The sequence below is a fragment of the Streptopelia decaocto genome (assembly GCF_964273445.1).
Source record: "Streptopelia decaocto genome assembly, chromosome: 3".
Lineage (NCBI taxonomy): Eukaryota > Metazoa > Chordata > Aves > Columbiformes > Columbidae > Streptopelia > Streptopelia decaocto.
The window spans coordinates 835,720-850,126 of record NC_138656.1 but is presented as its reverse complement, the minus strand read 5'-3'; positions in this window follow the sequence as shown (position 1 = coordinate 850,126).

Sequence of the window (14,407 nt, the reverse complement as noted above, 5' to 3'; positions counted from 1 at the left end):
GTCCAAACCATCCCAGTGCCACCCACGCAGGACCCTGCTCACCCCTGCATGGGCAAGGAATTGGCTTTCTGCAGGTTTTAGACTCGCACAAGCAGTAAAAAAAGAACAAGCCACATCCCTCCACGGCTGGAAAACAGCTACCAAGTGCCAGCACCGCGGAGGAGCGTAAATGTGTTGATTTTACCTCCACCTTGCTACCGAAAACATCAATATCGAAGGATTTCGGAGACCTTGAGAGACTATGCTTGTCACCGCACTCCCACTCCCCTTCGCTCTCCTGTATTTATGTTAACAATGGCACAAGGAGTCGGTGTCGGGGTGGCCGGGGCGAACTCCCGGCTCTCAGCGAGCGTGCTGCCGCCGCGTCCACGGCCCCTATTAAAGCCTCAGATTCCCATCTGCGATTGCCTCTTTGTCTCTGTACTTGTGCGCGATACCTGGGTCACGCTCCAGTGGTTCCTGGCGGGGCCGGGGAGCAGCGTTATCCTGGCCTGCAGGAGCTGCTTTGCCAGCATGGAGCCTGTTGGGTCTTGGGGGAGTGGGGAATAAAACCCCAAAGCCATAGAAGCACCTCGAGAAAGTTGAGGAGCGGATGGATTTGCGGCGCTCTTCGAGGGATGCACGCTGGTGGTGTGTTGAAAGGAAAGGCTTTGGAGAGGAGAACTAACCCCGACAGGCAAAATATATGTAAAAAGGTGATGGTTAAAGCCTGCACGGGGCTGTGCTTTGCTCCAGAGCTGATGGGCTGGGACATGGGGGGGACGAAGCCTTGCGGGGGAGGCAGCAGGTGAGCCCGGCTTGCAAAGCGGCCGCCAGGACTTTCTGCTCCCCCTGGGCCCAATCCCAGGCATCGTTAGCGAGCTCATAAAACCGCTGCAGATGGCGAGGGAACGGCAGAGCGTGTCTCCTCACAAACTCTTCGCTTTGGGAAGTCAGCTCCTCGCCCCTTTGTTTTGTCTCACTTCGCACTCTCCTCCTCCATCGCCGTCTGGATTTTTAGGGGGAGGAGAAAGAAAAAGCCAGGAAAAGGGCGTTTTGCATAAGGAAAGGCAAAAAATCTGATGCATGACCCAGAGAAATAGCCACATCCAAGCCGGGAGGCGTCCAGAGCCCCCCAAAAAGCAAAGCAGCGGGAGGCAGGTGCTTCGGGGCGCTTGGAGGAGGGATAAATACATCAAGCAGGGCGACAGGCTCTGCCGCCGCACTAACCGGGGCTGCAGCAGAAATAAGACCCCCCCCTGTGCCCGGGAGGGGCTTCTATTTGCTGAAGTGCCTCTTAACCTTTTCCATATCCTGTTACTAAAGGGGGAAAAAAGAAACACAAGGAGTTTCTGCCTCTTCACCTAACCATTAAAAATAAAGGATGCTATTATCCAGCTCTCCAGGACGTTTGGATCCATGAAACCAGCCGAGCTTTGTCTTATCAAAAAGCCAAACGCCAGTCAGGTCCTGGGAGAGGGGAGGAGAAGTCACCCAAACTGCAGGGACAGGACGGGACACTCATTCTGGGTTCCTGGGGCTCTGGGTTACAACAGGGACAGGGATTTTAGCTGCTCTCAGCACAGCAACTGCTGGTTTCACTGGGGGTGCTGAGGCTGCTTGAGCAAAATGTGTCCTGGTTGATGCATTTTCTCAAAGTTGGGGGACTTTTCCTTCTGTTGTGCTGTGTCCTCTGCCCCCACACCCCAGAAAACATCACTCTGGTTGCACATTTAGCCCAATTTATTGCACGACTCTGCCCTCGGGTGAAACTGGGGTGTTTGGGATCAGGAATAGCTCCTGGTGGGGCGAGGCAAGGGTGAGTCCATCACCCCTCGGACATCACCACCTCGGTGTGCAAGCGGCCAGTGCAATGGGATGTGAGCTGTGTCTGCAGGCGAGGCCATGGGGAATGAGCAAGGGGGCTGGGACATGGTGGGGTTTGGCATACTGGATGGTTTGGGATGCAGTAGAGTTTGGGATGCAGGATGGTTTGGGACGCTAGTAGGGTTTGGGATGCAGTGGGGTTTGGGATGCAGGATGGTTTGGGACGCAGTGTGTTTTGGGATGCAGGATGGTTTGGGACGCAGTGTGTTTTGGGATGCAGTAGAGTTTGAGATGCAGGATGGTTTGGGATGCAGGATGGTTTGGGATGCAGTGGAGTTTGGGATGCAGGATGGCTTGGGATGCAGGATGGTTTGGGATGCAGGAGGGTTTGGAATGCAGGATAGTTTGGGATTCATGAGGGTCTGGGATGCAGTAGAGTTTGGGATGCAGTGTGGTTTGGGATGCAGAATGGTTTGGGATGTAGTAGTATTTGGGATGCAGGATGGTTTGGGATGCAGTGGGGTTTGGGATGCAGCAGGGTTTGGTATGCAGTGTGGTTTGGGAGGCAGTGTGGTTTGGGATGCAGTAGTGTTTGGGATGCAGGATGGCTCGGGATGCAGGATGGTTTGGGATGCAGTAGTGTTTGGGATGCAGTAGTGTTTGGGATGCAGGATGGCTCGGGATGCAGGATGGTTTGGGATGCAGTAGTGTTTGGGATGCAGTAGTGTTTGGGATGCAGGATGGCTCGGGATGCAGGATGGCTCGGGATGCAGGATGGTTTGGGATGCAGTGGGGTTTGGGATGCAGGATGGCTCGGGATGCAGGATGGTTTGGGATGCAGGATGGTTTGGGATGCTGACATGCCCTGGGGTTTCCGGGTTCCCTGCGGGGTGCAGGGGACGTGTCCCTGCTCTGTCACCTCCCTTTCCCGTGCCCACGGCCCCGGCAGCGTGTCCGGCTGCGCGAGGTGCCGCAGGGGGCCGGGGCTGGGCCGGGGGCTGGTCTGCGCTGCAGCAGGAGCACACACAGAACCGGCATATTTTTCCCGAGTTACTTATTAACCACTGTTCATTTGACAGGATCAATATTTCAAGCGAGGGAGTAAACACTTAAGAAGCACCACTCTGCTTTGCTCTCTTTTTCCTTTGCAAAATGATTTATTTTCTAAAACACATCTGCCTGGAAAGGAGGCAGCGCCTGGAGCCCGCCGGCTTTTATCTGCGGGATATGCAAAGCACATTTATTTCGTCTTTTATCTCTCATATTGCATGTTGATCCCATACATATAGATTGATTTTGTTCAGGTAGATAATGAAAAGTCAAGTGGAAAATTTACACAAAGGCACTCAGGATCTCGACTTTCTATTGGTATATAAATTGGTTTATTACTTCATTCCCTTAAACAGGGACTTTCACACTGGGGAACACTTTAAAATATATCATGTTTAAACACAAAACCATTTACCTTTCATGTGCTTTTTTTTCCATCAGTAATTTCCTCGCCACTTTTGTTAATTACCAAAGATATTTGTGTTTAAACAAGGGCTCGCTCCTTCTCCATCCCTCCAGCAATCCGTCTTATTCCCCTCCTTCCCGGCGCCCGAAAAGCCCTAACGGGAGATTTCCGTGCCCGCTGTGCCGACATGTTGAACACCGGGGCTGACAATACCTTTTATTAATTCCCTATAAGCGGCTTTCATTTCGCCACCCTCGCCCGGCGCTGAATAGAGGGCACTGTATGGGAGAGCACAGCTTGGAACAAAAAAACACCCCCCGAAAAAACCGAGAGGAAACATTAATAAACATCTTCTGGACATTTGGTGGCTGGTATAGGCTGCTCCAGCTTAAAGCAATTAATTCAGGATACTGACATAAACTCTCCAGCTCTTTGACAGCTTGGAGCTGAAATAAAAATGCTAGTTCTCCAGGGAAAAGGAGCGGATAGTTGGCTCTTTGCTGGACTGTTTGCTTATAGGCCCAGAGAGCAATCTTCCTTGGCGGAATGAAATGCAAGGACACAAACAATGTACCGGGGAGAGAATAGGAGATGGGAATGAACAGTTTGAACTATTTGCTCAGCAGAAGGGCAGCCACAATGCGCGGCCAATGGCTTTCCCATGCATCAACCCGCCGCCGCAGCCCTTTTGTTGTGCAGCCCCTTCCTCCGGCCTGATAAGAGCGCAGCTGCCGGGCCTTCCGCTGAGCCGCCCCGATTTTGGGGTACTTTTACCTTGTTTCTCCCCCAAAATGCCCTTCCCGCTGTATCACGTGCTGTATTCACCCCCGGGGCCAACGCTCGGGGCAAGTCATCCCCTGCATCTCGCTTTCCAGCTTTGGGGATGGCTGGGGAGCCCTCTCCAGGCACCACTGTGTCCCTTTGTCCCCTGCCTGGGTGTCGCTTGTCCCGCCAAGTCGCAGCGGGTGAGACCCCAAGGCACCAGCCCCAAACGTGTTCCCTTGCGTGTGCCCCGTCCATCCGTACCCACACACATCCCACGCGTCCCGGCGCAGAAGCTGCAGACGGACAAAGGGCATTGCCACCATGTCACACGCAGTGCTACAAACCACACTATTGCATTTTTTCACAAGGGCAAACCCAATCCTGAGCGTTTTATCGGCAAAAGCACGTGTTGCCCTTGCAGCGCAGAAGTGGCTCTGTCTCCCGCCACATGGGTGGCAGTGACGGCCGGTGTTGGTGGCAACATCCTCGCAGGGACAAACGTGCTGCATCCATTCCCCGTCCCCAAAATCACCCTCACTCCCCCAGGGCACCGCGTGTTTTGCTTTAACGATGGCATTGCTGATCACGCTGGAATTGAAAATAAACCAGCAGCAAGGTCGGACGCCACGGCGCAGGATGGCGCTGCCCTCGGAGCTCAGCATCCACCGCTTCGAGTCTTTGTTCCACCCCAGGCTGTTGGTTTTGGGAGCCTGTTGTAATCAGGTTTATTGAGCTTGAAAGGGTTTTGAGGAGGTGAAAAGGCGAAAGGCTGCGTACTAAAGCTGAGATCACATCCAGCGCCTGCTGTCCCCGAGCACACCTGCAGGAAACACCCGGGTTGACACCCCTGCTGTCACTAAAACCTCTTTCTTTCCCCTCTTCTTCCCTGGTGGGTGGTCAGGAGGACGGGCTGAAAAGCAGGAGGGCTCCTATTGTCTCTGCGCTGCCTCCAGCGCTGACCCCCCGCGTCCCCCATGTCCCCGAGCACCTGGTTGTGTCCCGCTCCTGGGGACACCGCAGCACCCCACGGGGGGACAACAGCGGCCTGGGGTGTCCGACCATGCAACTCCACAAACAAAAGAGTTTTTATGCCTTCACAGCAGCTGTATTTTTATGCCCAAGCTGCATCTTACCACCCCTCGTGGGCTACTCTATTTTATTGAGTTACATTTGTATTTCACAGAAGATCTCAGGTTGGATGGGACCCACAAGGATCATGGAGCCCAATTCGATTTGCATTTTGGAGGCATGAACTGAATTCAAACTGATGCTGGGTGTCATTTGAGGGTGCTCAGGCTCTGCCGTTTCCACAGCTGGACCCTCACACCTGGCAGCTGTGGAGCAGCCCCTAAAATGGGACGAACCCACCCAAATCAAGCCCCACGCGCCACCTGCGAGTGGGAGGAATAGGCTCAGCCCTTGGAGCAGCCAGAGCAGAGTAATCCCGGCCCAACCTCGCTCTGCTCCCGGCCCAGACGGGTTAATTAATGAGACATTAAAGAGGCGGAATGACACTTCCCACCACTCACTTACGGTGCTAATTTCCAAACCGCTCCGCCATAGACAAAGAGAAAGCGCACTCGGTGCAGAGTAATTTGCGCTCTGCTCCCGGCGAATGAATTTCGGGGAGCAAATATAGTTATGCAGAATTTAAATTAAAGTTGACACTAATGTAAATACAGCAATGCAACTGCATGTTTAAGAAATATGATGAGGCTACGGTTTTTAATCAGCTCCTTTTAACTCCGGTGGCATTTTAAATCCTCGGCGTTTAAATTGGATAAAATCCATAAGCTGGGAGAAGGAGCGTCAGGGAGAACGTCCGTGGGTTTGGCTGCCGGGATGGAGCAGCTCTGGTCAGGCTCCTTCCCCAGGGTGATGGGACATGAACCCAACAACCAGACCTCAGAGCATCTCAAAGTGGAGCCAACACTGGTGTCTGTGCAGTAAAAATTTTGGGGGGGAGTCTGCCCATACCTGCTGAATTTCCCCTTTGGAAAGCTCTGCTGCCAGGCCAAACTATAGATCTGGGGCTTCGGGGAAAGAAAAGAAAAGATAAAAGAAAAGCAAAGGCGAAGAGGAAAGAGGAAGCCCGCCTCGCCTGCTTCAGAGCAGGGTGATCCCCAGTCAAAACTGACAATAGGCATTGACTGGCAGGCGGCAGGAGCTGCTGAACAGGAGCTGCGGAACCTGCCGAGACCCACAGTCCTTTCTGTTGTGCTTACCGGAACCATATATTTGGCAATTGAATTCTTCTGCCTTTTGATTTCTTCTCGCCAAATAAGGCCCCTTGGCAAAAGCCACCGTGGCTGCCACCGTCCTTGTCGCCTTGGGTCACCTTGCTCCGGGAGGGCTCGTCCCCAGGCCATGGCGGGACAAGCGGTGAGGAAGAGGATGGGCTGAAATAGCATCACCCGTTCTTCGCATCCAGCGTCACTGTGCTGCTGGCACCGGGCTGGAGCAAGAGCATGTTGCCTTAATTCCACTTGTTTGCCCCCAAAACTGGCAGGAATGAGCGGTGGAGAAGACAGGGGAGAAAAGAACCTTCTCAGACATTTCCCTTTGTTTTTTCTGAGGGATTGGTGTCAAGTGAAGATGCTTCATACAACAATTACATGAGAAGACCTGGCCTGTGATGCGTATAATAAGAAAACCAATAACATAATAACAATCTTGGTAATAATGATGATGGTAATAATAATAATATCAACTAACCTTTGGGGGAAAAAACCCTTTTTCTTTGGAGTTTTGGACAGCCGATATTTAATGACCGGCTGCCTCTGGCCCAACCCTGCGAGGGATTTCGTATTCCTGGAGCCGTCCTAATCCCCCGGTGTGACTCAGCCTTGTTAAGATGCCGAAGAGAGTCATAAAAAGCGTTACAATGCCATTAATTATCCCCCTTCACCTAGATAGCCGGGCGAGCGGCTGATGAGGGAAAAACACCCAGAAGGATTCAAAGGAGGGGGGAAAAAATCCCCCAAAAAGGTGAGGGGGAAAAACTTGGTGGGTGTCTCTGCTGGGAAGGATGAAGGGTCCTGGTGGGGCTTTCGCTTGCAGAGCTGATGGAAAAATTAGAAAGAGGTTTGCATGGGGATTTTGTTTTCAAAGTCAGTTTTGGTCCTATTTGTTTTTTCCAGTTTTTAGGGAGAATTTCTTGCTGGGGCTGGATGGGCCCCCGGGGAGAAGGCGCAGCAGCTGCCGGGAGGACGAACAGCCCTTATCGGGAGGCTGGGGCAAAGTCCAAAACTTGCCCAACACATTTTGGGCGCCCCTTGGACCTTGCCTAACACCTTTGGAAGGGGGACAGCACAGCGGGGGTGGCACCGCCGGCCCCAAATCGGAGCCCCCGGGCCAGCAGCCCCTGCTCTGCTCCTCTCTGCGTGTTTGGTTTCTAATGTTTCTTCGCATCTCGAGACCGTCTGGAATGTTTTCCATGTGCGAGTGCAGAATCCCGAAAGCGCCTCCATCTCGCCACAGATAAGAAACAGCGCTAAGTTGGCTGGATTTGGCGGCTGCATCTGCCGCACAATGCGCCCGCTGCCATTAGCTGTGACCGGGGAATGGCACCGGCCAGGTATGCTGGCAATGTTTAACAAACCATCCGTCTTCTACCTGGTCCCGCTCAACAGGAACCTTTGTTTGAGCCACGGGCCTATTCAGTCATGTTGCTGTCTGCTTATCGGGAAGATTAATCTCCTAGGTATCGTTATATTAATTTTAAAACCGAACTTTATTATATTGAGCCCTGCAGTGAGGCGGTGGGCAGGTGAGGAGGTGTTTCGGCCACTGACGTGTTTGCCCATCATTGGACTCAAAGATCCCGAGGGTCTCTTCCAACTGAAATGATTCTATGATCCCATGCTAAAAAAATGAATGTAAATCCACTCCAAGGATGCTCACATTATTATTTTTGGGGGAGGTTGCATGTCCTGGGTCGGCTCCCGCATCGCCCCAACGTGATGCCTTGTGGCAGGGATGCTACAGCGGGAGCATCTCTCTGCATCCCCCACGGGTACCCAAAAAGCGAGCGGGCCTGAGGGAAGCGAGGTGGGACAGGGTGGCGGCCGGGAGGGTGGCAGCGGCCCCAAATTCCTGGCAGAGCGCTGTGCACACACGCCTTATCTCGCCCGGCCGTGTTTGCGCAGCAGGAGCCAGCGCCCCGGCCGGGGGGGACACCCAGCACCCGCGGGACCCCCCAGCTCCGTCCCCACCTGCCAAGGGGTCTCTCAACTATTTGGTGTGCTGCTGCGGCTTTTGAACAAGCGCTTTGTGGTAGACCTGCTCTCCGCGACGTGCCTCGCTGCAGGTGTCACCGAAGGTCGCTCCCGCCTCTGGTCCCAGCCGTATCTCGTGGCACCGCGATCCGCCCAAGCACTCCGGTATTTCAAAACCAGTGCCTGACTGGTTTGTTTGCTCTGCCCAGTTCTCACGGCAGGGGCACGGCAGGTCACCAGCATCCCTTGGAGATGTCCCAGCATCCCCACACCAGCTCCGCGCCCTCCTGAGCCTGGGAAATGTCCCCTCTGGAAGGGGTCTGCCCTGAAAATGTTGCTTTACACAGAAAGACGACCCAAGCCTGCGTGGGTTTCCTGAAAACGAACCGAGCCCTTTCTCCCCAGACCCAGTGGGGTGACCATGAGGGGACCCGGAGGTCCCACCTCAGGGTGCTGCGGGACGGAGGGGACAGCTGTGGCTCCCCCCATTCCTGAAGCCCCCTGCTCTCAGTGACATCAGGTACACCCCCTCCCAGTGCAAAAAGGAGCTAAAACCCCTTTATTTGAGCAAAACCAGGGCATTCCCGCAGCAGGGCTGTGCCACCCGCCCTCCCCTCTCTCAGCCATGGCTATAGTGTGGGAAATGTCCAGCTCTTTATTAATAACCCAAGAGAGCAAAACAAACACGCCTGGCCCACTCCGATGTCCCCGCCAGCCACCCGTCTGAGCACGTGGCTCCTTCTGGCCTTGCCATGGGGACAAAGGTGCTTTTCATCCCCGCTAATTGCACTGGAGGGTGCCCGGGACTACCTGGCTGTGTGACGGGCTGCGGCGGCCACCGGCCACCCCTGTCATTGCCTATTTACCCACCGGCGGCTCTCAGTATCTCATTATCACCAGAGGTTAACCCAGCTGCTCTGGGTCACCGAGAAGGTCACTAGGAAGGGTTTGGATTCATTTATTGGCTCGGCAGCATTTTGGGGCTGAGCGACTGATCCTGAGGATGCTGTGGACATGTCCCCTGTCCCTCGCGTGTCCCTCACAGTTTGGACACCACGTACCAAGCATGGGGACAAGACACACCTCCCTTTGCACCCCAAACTCGCAGGAAACAACCATGTATTCACCGCCACGATTGCATTTGTTCCCGCAGCTTCAGGAACCAGGTTTTTCATTCCTGCAGCCAAAAACGCAGCAGGTTGATAGGGGCGACACGCTCTGCCGTGCAACACCCCATGGCCTGTCCTGCCCCGGTGTTTGTGTTGCCTTCAGGAAGCGCAGGGACTAATAAACAGCCGGTCAGAGACGTGAACTTGGGAAGAGCGCCTCGAAAGACGAGGATTTCCACCCCGCGGCAGGAGAAGTGGCCCCTTCCCCTGCCCGACTCTTCTGCGATGCCAAAAAGCCGTCGGGCGGAAACCCAGCCTAGGCTGGCAAGGGACAGAGGCTTCCCTGTTTGGATTCGGGACGGGGATTTCTGTGGCTGAAAGTAGCGTTGTTATTTTTCCAGGAAAGCTTCCTTTTTGGCCGGCTGCACCTCTGCATAGGATGCACACGGCGAACTGACTGCAGCGGCGGAGAAGGAAAAATATTTAAACAAGCAATTATGAATGAGCTTTGGTTGCTGACTCGGAGAGCAGTTTCCTCCGTCTGTGTCAGAATGTAAGAGATTTACCCCAGAAGCCCAATCGCAGCCTTGGGAGTTCATTAAGAACGCCTCTTAGATTAGGGCTTTGTGGCCGGAGAGGACCATCATTAGTCCGCTGTGCTCATTAATCACTTGTGCTGCTAGCAAGCTGTGCTCCGCTCCCAGTTTTGGAGCAGGTCCTGCCCGCTGCTCCCCATTTATCTTCTCCCCAAGGGATTAAAGAGCCTTTTCGCACCCTGGATTTTCTCTCTGGGGGCCTGATCCTGCACCACAGCAAACTCATTTCTCAATGTTTCTGAGAAGTTTACTGGGGAGCCCTGGTCCTGCGGCACACGTTGGCTGCAGCACCCCAATAACTGAGCATAGCGAGCACTTCAAATATCACCACCAGCTTTGGGCAGGAGGGTATAGGGAGATACAAACTGGCCAGGCAGAGATCCAGAGTGCTTCCTATGGCCGGGCTTTGAAACCATTGAGCTCGCTTGGCTGGTCTTAAAAAGTGAAGGAGTAAATAGGCACAAGTGACTCAAGGGACTGATCTTGGTGTGGATCTGTGCCGAGCTGGGGGTGCAGGACCTGTGGCTTTGAGTGTGCTGGACTTTGCTGTTGTCACCAACGAGCCCTTGGTTGTGATGTGTGTGTGGACATCTCCTGAGGACAGAAGAGCCCTCTGAGATCTGGTCTCACGGGTGGTTTTGTTGCCTCCAACGGATGCAGGAGCTTTTGAAGTCGCATTATTTGTGAGAGCGGTTCTGCTAGACCTTTGTTGCAAAATAGCTGTCCTGTTTCAACCGGTGAGGTGGAGATCAAAGCGGTGGGTGGCCTTGGGCCTGCAATGTTTCACCTGGGTTTTGGGAAATCTGGTGCTCTGGGGTCAGGACGTGTTCCCAGGCATTGGACACAGACCGTGGCACGTGTGCTCTCACACCAGGGACACTTCAGTCTGAAGGACGCTATAGGTCCATGTGCAGGATGCTATAGGTACGTGTGTTTGGAAGGGGATTGGTTATATTTACTGGGGCTATTGCGTACAAAACGTCTCTCATCCATCCGAGTATCTGGGTGTCAGGATGAGCACTCTAGAAAAACATCACTGTGTGTATCTTGTCCTTCTAATCTTCTCTAGATATCTACTATTTGCTACTGAAAGGCCAGGTATGGACTATTTGTTCCTTTGCTCTGACCAGACTAGATGATGCGTATGTTCTAACACGTTTGTCACTCATTGAAACCTACAAGTCCTCCTCTGAGCTCGTCCAACACCCACATCACCTGCAGAATTAATGCTGCAGGTGCCTCATGAAAGGCCTTTCATTGCAGAGACCTCAGCCAGGGGTACGGTGAACATTGGTGACCTTGGCAACCTCTCCAGGCACGCCTGGGTCCCATAGGAAGCCCATGGTCCCAAAGCTTCCAGGCTCCTTCAACGTCCTTGAGAACCTTATCTCTGTGAGTCACCATTACCTGGCCTGCACAAATCTGTGACATTTAAGGGAGTTTCCTCTTTGATCTGAAAAAAACCTGGCACAAGAAGCCGGTGGCCCTGCCCCACATTCCTCTGGTGGCTTTGGGACGTGCCAGGTTCACAAGAAACGTGGTGACAGGGCTCCCTGGGCCAAGAACGGAGAAATGGGCTGTAAGGACCTCCCCAGAGAAGCCCCAGTGCTGGGTAGAGCAAGCAGTGTCAGGGCAGGGATGATCCATGAGCCCTGGCCACCTTTTTAATAGTCAACCATGGACATCCCAGGAGGAGTGGCATGTAAATCTGTGGCGTGAATGGAGGAACCCACCATATGTTCCCAAGGTGCTCCATCCAGCCTGCATAGAGGGACCAAGAGGGATGCAGGTAGTGCCTCAGCAACGGGGCCAGAAATCTAAAGAATAATGTAATTGGTTTTTAGGTCTGGTGTTGGATAGTTTCTATCTGCAGGGGTGCTGGAGGAAAAACTCTCTTTAGATACTTGAGTGTCTGAACCTGGAAATAACTGCAGGGAGCAAAGGGGCACTTATTTGTGCTCTAGCCCAGCAAGGGCTTGTCCTACCTGCCCAGGTTTAAATGCAGATCAGGTGCTGCCTTGCACACAGCTGCAGTTAATAGTGCTAATTTGGTTCTTTAGTGTTGACTGGGCCATTGTGCAGGTGTTGCAGAACCAGGCAGAGCTGGGTGGTGAGAGCTCTCTGGATGGAGGTAAGGGAGCTTTTGGCCATATTTTCATTCTTGGGTTGTATGAATGCAGGGACAAGCGCTGAGAAGACCCTTGGTGCCGTTCTGCCCCCTTCGCCATGCAGCTTTGGCAGACGAGTTAACAGGGCTTGATGCAGTCAAGGGAAAAGTTCAAGCACCTTGGAGTTTGACTGTGATTCTCCTTTGGGCTGGCACAAATCACCTCCCGCAGCAGCTTTATGGGTTCTGCAGCCCTGCGTGTCCTTTAGGCTGCAAACCAGGGCTTTCTGTTCAAATCTGGCATTAAAAAAAGCCCCGCAATGTTTTATTTGTCAAGTCGGAGAAAGCAGCACCGGCTGTTGGTGCCTTTAATATTGAGGCTGGGAAGGGAGACCAGTCTGTGTTCTCTTCAACACATCCTCGAGAAGTGAGGGCTGAAAACCTGGAAGAATCAGGCCCTGGGCAAACAATTTGGGAAAAATAAGAATGCAATGTGGCAAATATTCAAGTGACACGGGGGGAGGAGAGAAGGGGAGCAGGGCAGCCCGCATTCCTCCCCATCCATACATTATTTGGGAGGGATTATTTGCTCAACCCACACAAATTAACAGCTGCTAAGAAATACAAAGCGCCGTGTTCAGATGGGCAATGTGGAGCGTACGAGCTGGCCCACGTCTCAAATTCGTGTTTTTATCCCGAAGGAGGGATGTTTGGAGCGGAGGAAGCAATATGCTTTGCTGGTGTAAAATCACGCATGGGCTTGGGGCTGCTGGGAGCCTGGCCCAGCTGGAAAAGGGGCTGTATATAGGTGCAGGGATGTATATGCACAGGCATAGGTGCAGGTGAAGGGAAATGTGCAGCGAAACGGGAGGCGTGAGCCAGGCGGTTCATTAGTACCTGGGCATGGCTGCCACTGACCCGATGGCAAATATGAAATATCAAAGCGCTTGTCAGCACTCCTGAATGGGACAAAGCAAAGGCGCATTAATGATTAACTCCGCTAAAAGCTCCGGCTTTTTGATTCCCATGGCGCTGGGACTATCTGGCTGCCATGTGACATGCTCGGGCCATTTTCTAGCAGATTGGGGAAAGCTAGTGAGCAAACACAGGTGCTGGGGAGCCGGCCGCGCTGTCAGGGACAACCACAAACACCACCAGCTATGCTGCCTCAATTAGCTCCTGTGTTTGCCTCCACTTCGCCTTCCTGGAGATTTTACTTTCTAAGTCCAGTGTCTTTCGCTCCTGCCTTCCACTATTCACAGAGAGAGAGAGAAGGGGAAAAGAAAAGAGAAGAAAAGGGAAAACACACAGAAAGGCCCTTCTTTGAACCCACAACGCTGCGTGGGGACCCGACGCAGAAAAGAAAAAAGACCCGAGTAAACTAATTAAAACTACTCAGGTCTTTAACTGCAAAAACAAAACACATTTATTGTGCTCAAGTGGAATTATTTTAGTGATCCTCGGCAAACACAGAGTCCTGCAAACGTGTGTGGGGTGCTGCAATTGCAGTTTTTAATAAACAGGGTATTGCTGGGGGGAGAAGGGATGGGGTCCGGGCTGGGGATACCTCCCATTGCTTACTGGGGATACCTCCTGTCACTTACTGGGAATATCTCCCGTCGCTTACTGGGAGCTACACCTCGGACTATGTGTGTGTGACCTCCCCGGTGCTGTTGTTCAGAGTGAAGGTCCCTCTAGTGGCATTATTTGTTTTAATTTATTCCTTCCATAGCGCGAATCAGACAGACTTTCTTCTCCTGTTCAAATATTTATATATGTGTGTTATTGCGCTGTGCTTAGACTCCTTGCAATCGCGCCGGGGCAATAAAGAACAGACTATCAGCGTGCGATGATAAAGGTACTTTGAGTAAACAGCAGAAAATGAAATAAAGTTATAAAAAAAAAGGCCTGGGGTGGTATAAATGTCTACAAATAATCACTATATCAGTGTGCCTGATATTCAGTCCATTAAAGACAACAGGGGTGAAATTGTGCCCAAGCTGTGCCATTGAATTTAAAAGCTGCCTCCTCTTCGGGAAGGAGGAGTAAAGCATCTCGCCTTTCCGAAGAAGGGATTTGCAGCTTTGCAGGCGCTTGGTAATCCAGACAGCAGGAGAAGGGCAGGAATAATTCACATTTCCGAGGGCTTTGGCTTGCGGGGGTGCCAAACGCAATGGGTGCGATCAAGGGTTGGCCATGCAACGCCAAGGCTGGGTGGCTGGAGCTTCTTCAATCTTATTGTTGTGGAGAAAAGTTTCAACCCCCCCCAAAATGGGATGAATCCCCTGAAGTGGGGAGAACCCAAATTTGCAATGTCCAAGGTTTTTCTTTGGGCTTGTGCTGAGTTTTGC